This window comes from Dipodomys merriami, unplaced genomic scaffold, assembly GCF_024711535.1.
Source record: "Dipodomys merriami isolate MVZ:Mamm:240054 unplaced genomic scaffold, mDipMer1.0.p SCAF_18, whole genome shotgun sequence".
Taxonomy (NCBI): Eukaryota; Metazoa; Chordata; class Mammalia; order Rodentia; family Heteromyidae; genus Dipodomys; species Dipodomys merriami.
In genome coordinates this window covers 20,669,428-20,677,148 of record NW_027203159.1, presented here as the reverse complement: position 1 = coordinate 20,677,148, position 7,721 = coordinate 20,669,428, and the positions used below count along the sequence as shown (strand labels likewise).

Here is a 7,721-nt window from a genome sequence, read left to right as displayed (position 1 = left end):
ATGAGTCAAGCAGAAAAGGTCAGATAATGTGATGTTAGGAAAATGAACCCTTAGATAAGTATTTAAATGTTTTTTTTCTTTCATGCATTTGTTTCTAACTCATTTATAAGATTAATTCTTTGTTGCTTTGTATGTCCCTCCCCCACAGTATAACCCCTGCTTTTACTATATTTGATGTCGGTATAATTTGTGGAGGAGATGGGAAAAACAAATCGTTTAATGGTACAAGTGGACCCGATGCAACTATGAGAAGTACAAGTACTCATGCCAAAAACGAACTTTACAAATTTGGTGGAGGGAGGGGAGTGGGGAGTGGGAGGATGGGGGGAAGCTGGGAAGAGATGTGAAGGGTAAACAAAGGAGGAGGATGCAATGCTTGATAAGAAATGTACTTATTATCTTGCCCATGTAATTGTAACCCCTCTGTACAGTATGTTCACAAAAAATAAAAATTAAAAAAAAAAGATTCTTAAAGATGTCCTACACATAGAAAACCAACAAGACCACAATAAGGCCAAGAAACTGCACCCAAACTCAGAATCCAAGAACCATAGGAAGATCACAGTTTTCGCAGCCCCCAAGAAGGTGGATTAAATGGCAGGAACTCCCAAATACCTCTCAGTCCTATCTCTTAACATTAACGAACCTAATTCTCCAATTAAGCGACATAGACTGTCTAGTTGGATTCAAAAGCAAGATCCTTCTATCTGCTGCCTTCAGGAGTCACATCTTGCCTTAAAAACAACACATTTTCAGTGTTAAAGTCTGGAACAAAATCTACCAAGCAAATGGCCCCCATAAACAAGCGGGAGTTGTAATCCTCATATCAGATAAAATAGACTTCAAATTAAAATTCATGAGAAGAGATAAAGAAGGTCGCTACATACTAATTAAGGGATCTCTCCTTCAAGAGGATATTATAATTCTAAATATTGATTCACCAAACAATAGAGCACCCAAATTTATCCAAGAAACACTACTTTCCCTCAAATCCCATATAGATCCAAAGACATTAATTGTTGGGGATTTAAACACACCACTCTCCCCACTAGATAGATCAACTCAGCAAAAACTCAACAGAGAAACCGCAGATCTAAACAGCTGCAAAAATATTTCACCTAGCAGCATCAGAATACACGTCTTTCTCAGAAGCACATGGAACATTTTCTAAAATAGACCACATTTTAGGCCACAAAGCAAACTTGTCTAAATTCAGAAACATTGAAGTTATAACTTGCATTCTCTGACCACAAGGGAATAAAATTAGAACTCAATACCAAAAGCCACCAATGAAACTCCGGTAACACATGGAGGCTGAATAACACACTGCTGAATCATGAGTGGGTCATGGAAGAGATTAGAAAGGAAATTAAAATTTTCATGCTATTCAACAAAAATGAGCACACAAATTACCAGCTCCTCTGGGACACAGCAAAGGCAGTACTCAGAAGCAAGTTTATAGCTCTGAGCTCCTAAAGCAACAAATTGGAGAGATCTGAAATCAACAATTTAATGAGACATCTGAACCTCCTTGAAAAAGAGCAACAAGATAAACCTCAATCAGAATTACATGAATTAAAATCCAAAATACTATAGAAAGAATCAACAAAACAAAGAGTTGGTTCTTCGATAAAAGTAACAAAATTGACAGACCCTTGACATATATTCTCAGAAAAAGAAGATAACACACTCAAATAAATAAACTAGGAGATGAGAATGGAAATATCACCACAGAAAAAAACAAAATTCAGAACATTATTAGGGAATACTTCTCAAAACTTTATGCTAATAAGTTTGAATACTTGGCAGAAATGGACTTTTTCCTAGCAAATATTGACATGCCAAAAGAAAATCAAGATGAATTAAACCAGCTTAACAGGCCCATATCAAGCATTGAAATAGAAACAGCAATAAGAGACCTGCCAGCTAAGAAAAGTCCAGGACCATATGGTCTTAAGCAGAATTCAACAAGGCCTTCAAAGCAGAGCTCACACCAATACTCCTCCAAATCTTCAATAAAATTGTAAGAGAAAGTTCACTCCTGAACACATTCTCATAACCCTCATCCCAAAACCAGGCAGGGACTCATCAAAGAAAGAGAACTATAGACCCATTTCTTTGATGAACATTGATGCAAAACTTCTCAACAAAATTTTGGCCAATCGACTTCAACAATTCATCCAAAAAATCATACACCATGATCAAACAGGATTTATTTCAGGGATGCAAAGCTGGTTCAATATATGTAAATCAATTAAAATAATTCATCACCATCAACAGTTGCAAGGATGACAACCATATGGTTAACTCAATAGATGCATAAAAAACATTTCACATGATCCTACACCCATTTATGATGAAGGTTTTGGAAAAATTAGGAATCCATGGAACATTCCTCAATACAATAAAGGCTGTATATGACAAGCCTCCAGCCAGCATTATACTTAATGGTAAAAAGTAAAGCCATTTCCTCTTAACTGAGGAACAAGACAAGGATTCCACTGTCTCCACTTGTCTTCAATCTAGTATTAGAATGCCTATCTACAGCAATAAGACAAGATGCAGACATAAAGGGGATCCAAATAGGGAAAGAAGAAATACAACTCTCCCTCTTTGCAGATGACATGATCTTCTATTTAAAAAATCCCATAGACTCCACTCCCAAATTACTCAAACTGATTCAAAACTTTGGCAAAGTAGCAGGGTATAAAATTAATCGCCTAAAATCAATGTCTTTTCGGTATGCCAACAATGAGAAAAGTGTGCCTGACATACAACGGACAAGGGTCTCATAACTAAAATATACTTGAAACTCAAATAATTAAATCCCCCAACAACAAATCCTCAAAGAAACAACTGCCCAATAAATAAGTGGAATAAAGACTTGAAGAGAAACTCTCTGAAGAAGAAAGAAGGATGGCCAATAGACACATGAAGAAATGCTCAACCTCCCTAGCCATAAAAGAAATGCAAATCAGAACAACATTGAGATATCACCTCACTCCAGTTAGAACAGCAAAAATCAAGAACTCTAATAACAACAGATGCTGGAGGGGATGTGGACAGAAAGGAACCTTACTTCATTGTTGGTGGGAATGTAAACTTGTTCAACCACTTTGGAAAGCAGTATGGAGGTTCCTCAAAAGACTCCACATAGATCTCCCCTATGATCCAGCAATCCCACTTTTGGGCATTTACCCAAATGTTTACAAACAAGACCACACTAAAGCTACCAGCACAACTATGTTTATTGCAGCATTATTTACTGTAGCTAAGATATGGAACCAAGCCAGATGAACCTCAGAAGATGAATGGATCAAGAATATGTGGTATATATATGCAATGGAATTCTATGCCTCCATCAGAAAGAATGACATTGCCCCATTTGTTAGGAAATGGAAAGACGTAGAAAAAAATACATTAAGTGAAGTAAGCCAAACCCTAAAGTAACATAGGTTCCATGGTTTCTCTTATTTGCAATGACTAGTATATGTCTGAGTCAAGCAGAAAAGGTCAGATAAGTTGATGTTCGGTGAATGAACCCTAAGATATGTATTCAAATATTTTTTTCTTTCATGCGATTGTTTCTATCACATTTATAAGATTATTTCTTTGTTGCTTTGTATGCCCCTTCCTCACGATATAACCCCTGCTTTCACTCATCTTGGTTTAGTTTCGGCATGTCAATATTTGCTAGGAAAAAGTCCATTTCTGCCAAGTTCTAAAACTTATTAGTATAAAGTTTGAGAAGTATTACCTTATAATGTTCTGAATCTTGGTTGTTTCTGTGGTGATGTTTCCATTCTCATCTCTGAGTTTATTTTGGTGTGTTCTCTTCTTTTTCTGATAAGATTTGCTAAGGGTCTGTCAAATTTGTTAATTTTTTTGAATAACCAACTCTTGTTTTTGTTGATTCTTTCTATGGTTTTTTTTTGTATTCAAATTCACTTAATTCTGATTTAATTTTAATAATTTCTTTCCATGTACTGGATTGTGCTTTATCTTGCTGCTCTTTTTTAAGGAGGCTCAGATGTATCCTTAAACTGTTAGTTTCAGATGTCTCCAATTTGTTGATGTAGGAGCTCAGAGCTATAAACTTGCCTCTGAGTACTGCCGTTGCTATGTCCCAGAGGAACTGGCAATTTTGGTGTTCATTTTTGTTGAATATCATGAACATTTGGATTTCATTTCTAATCTCTTCCATGACCTACTTGTGATTCAGCAGTGTGTTGTTCAGCCTCTATAGGTTCTTTGGTGGCTTTTGTGTTGAGATCTAATTTTATTCCCTTGTAGTCTGAGCGAATGCAAGGTGTAACTTCAATGTTTCTGAATTTGGACGTTTGCTTTGTGGCCTCAAATGTGGTCTATTTTGGAAAATGTTCCTTGTGCTGGTGAGAAAATGTGTATTCTGATGCTGCTGGGTGAAATATTTGGAATATGTCTGTTAAATCTACTTGATCTATGAAGTTGTTTAGCTTTGTGGTTTCTTTGTTGAGTTTTTGCCGAGTTGATCTATCTAGTGGGGCAAATAGTGTGTTAAAATCTCCAACAAGAATGTCTTTGGAGCTATGTGGGGTTTTGGGGGAAAGTAGTGTTTTTTGGATATATTTGGGTGCTCCGTTGTTTGTGGAATAGAAATTTAGAATTGTAATATCCTCCTGAAGGAGAGATCCCTTAATTAGTATGTAACAACCTTCTTTATCTCTTCTCACTAATTTTCATTTGAAGTCTTTTTTAAAAAAAATTTTATTTTTATTTTTTGTGAACATACTGTACAGAGGGGTTACAATTACATGGGCAAGATAATGCATACATGTCTTATCAAGCATTGCAGCCTCCTCCTTTGTTTACCCTTCACATCCCTTCCCAGCCTGCCCTCGCCCCCCCCCCCCCGCGGCACCAAAGTTATAAAGTTCGTTTTTCACATGACAACTTGTACTTCTCATAGTTACATCGGGTCCACCTGTAATCATTTGAAGTCTTATTTATCTGCAACTTCCGCCTGCTTATGGGGGCTTTTAGCTTGGTAAATTTTGTTTCAGCCTTTCACATTGAAAAGGTGTTGTTTTTATGGGCAAGATGTGACTCCTGAAGGCAGCAGATAGAAGGATCTTGCTTTTAATCCAACTAGACAGTCTATGTCGCTTAATTGGAGAATTAAGTTTGTTAATGTTAAGAGATAGGACTGAGAGGTATTTGGGAGTTCCTGCCATGTTATCCACCTTCTTGGGGGCTGCAAAAACTGGGTTCTTCCTATGGTTCTTGGATTCTGAGTTTGGGTGCAGTTTCTTGGCCTTTATTGTGGTCTTGTTGGTTTTCTATGTGTAGGACATCTTTAAGAATCTTTTGTAGGGCTGGTTTGGTGGAGATGTATTGTTTCAATTTTTCTTTGCTATGGTAGGTTTTTCTTTGACCATCAGTTATGAAGGAGAGTTTAGCTGGGTACAGTATTCTTGATTGATAATTGTTTGTCTTTAGGGCATGGCATACATCATTCCAGGCTCTTCTTGCTTTGATTGTCTCTGCTGAGAAATCTGAGGTGATTCTAATTGGTTTCCCTTTATAGGTGATTACCCTTTTCTCCTTGACAGCTTTAAGGATCTTTTCCTTGGTCTGAGTTGATCCTGTGTGGATTATAATGTGATGGTGGGATGTCCTATTATGGCCTGGTCTATTTGGAGTTCTAAAAGCTTCTTTTATCTGAATAGGCCTATCTTTTTGCATGTTTCCTAAGTTCTCTGCTAGGATCCTGTTGAACAAATTTCCTAGATCATTAACTTCTGTCTTTAGGTGCTCCTCTACACCCAGTATCCTCAGATTAGGCCTTCTGATGGTGTCTTCCAAGTGTTGAATAGATTTATCATATTTCTTGGATTTGTTCTTTCTCTATAATATCTAGGCTGTCTTCAATGCCTGAGATTCACTCTTCTGAATAATCTTACCTACTATCAAGACGTTCTACTTTATTATTTATTTCTTTTCCTTCTAATTGGTCAGCTTTGATGGCTTCAAATTCTTTGTTGGAGCTTTGTTTTAGATCTTTTATGAACTTTTTTGTTTGTTTGTTTTGGTTCCGGTCATGGGGGCTGAACTCTGGTCCTGGGCCCTGTCCCTCAGCTCTTCAGCTGAAGGCTAGTGCTCTACACTTGAGACACAGTGTCACTTCAGGCTTTTTTCTTTTTGCTTATGTGGTGCTGAGGAATCAAACCCAGGGCCTCAGGCATGCAAAGCAAGCGCTCTACCACTGACCCACTTTCCCAGACCCTTGTATGAACTTCTTTACTTTCTTAATGTGATGTTCAGTGTTTATTTTCAAATCACTTAGTTGATTGGTTATGGTTTCCTGGGACTCCCATTCTTTTTGTTGGGTTCAATTCAGCATTCCCCTGTGGTCTACTTGACTTCTTTCAGCTCTCTGTTTATGGATTCCATGAATGCCTTTAGTGATTTTTGTCTATTCTCCTCCTATTTCCTGAATACTCTTTGATTAGCATCCTCACATTTATGCAGTATCTGTAGTTCTCTTTGAGTGTTGTCAGCCTGCTCATGCCATTCCTGATTTTCTCTTTGTGTGTTCTCGGCTAGCTCCCACAATTCCTGTCTATCTCTTTGAAAAATATGGAACACTTCATGAATTTGCGTGTCATCCTTTCTAATCTTCTCTGTATCATTCAAAGTTTAGTTAATTTGCTGCCGAAGAGAGCACCGACATTGAGTTTTGATATGCTGGATTGAAATGTAAGAAAACAAGTAAATTATGGTCCCTTTCTAGATTTAAATATAAAAAAAGGTAAATTAGGGGCCATGAATGGATCAGAAGATAACAGAATGTTATCAGAAGACAACACACGTTAACATTGCCGATTGAATCAATATTTTTTTTACCTAGATCCCATTTTTCATAATATTTAAGAGCAAGCACTCTCTAATGGAGACTGAGAATACATCAGAAGGTAATTTCCTCTTTCTATAGTGATTCCTCAGGTAATGTATAGTTCACAAAGAAAATAACTGAAGATTTGAATTTCCCCTACATATTTTTTCCTGAGATATGTTACTTTTTCAGAGGAATAAGTGGATCCTGAGAGATTATTACAATGTCTCTGATAAAAGTCACAAGATCAGGTCGTGCAAGTCCCCATACCATCTTGTGAAATGCAGAACTATCATTCATTAGAAAATAATGGCACTATATAACTTCTTTAGTTAATGAAAAAATTTGAGTATTGTTTTATTGTAAATTGTTGGAAATGTATGTGAATGATGTGATAGAGTGTGTGGGTAGAAATGACATGGACAGGTTTTTGCATTTCTACTGATATCTCAACACCATGTAATGGAAATTACAAAAGTGGAAGTCCAACCGAGTTATTTCTAGATCTGTATTTCTAGAGCTCTACCAAACACAACATGGGCAAGATGTTTTGTGTTGGAAAATTATTTCAAATGGTGTGTGACATTGTTCACAAACATTAGAGGTGGTTTTAGTTTGAGTTATTACCTAATGTCCAAACTGTAAATTAATGACATTCTTAAACATTAAGTTAATATGTTAAGACATGCACTATATTATTATGTGACCTGGAATTCAACTTGAATCCTTTCAATTTCAGGCCTTGGTCATAAGCTGCTAATATTCAGCTATTTATTGTATCTCTTTTCTATATTTAGGGCATTGATTATGAAATTGCTTCTTAGTTTGATCAAAATGTTCATAATAT

General features: G+C 36.6%; 1 pseudogene; it reads right to left on the bottom strand.

Moving 5' to 3' along the window:
* Positions 1-6,612: 6,612 nt before the first annotated feature.
* On the bottom strand, positions 6,613-6,706 carry LOC138830015 (U6 spliceosomal RNA; annotated as a pseudogene).
* Between the last annotated feature and the right edge of the window lie 1,015 nt (positions 6,707-7,721).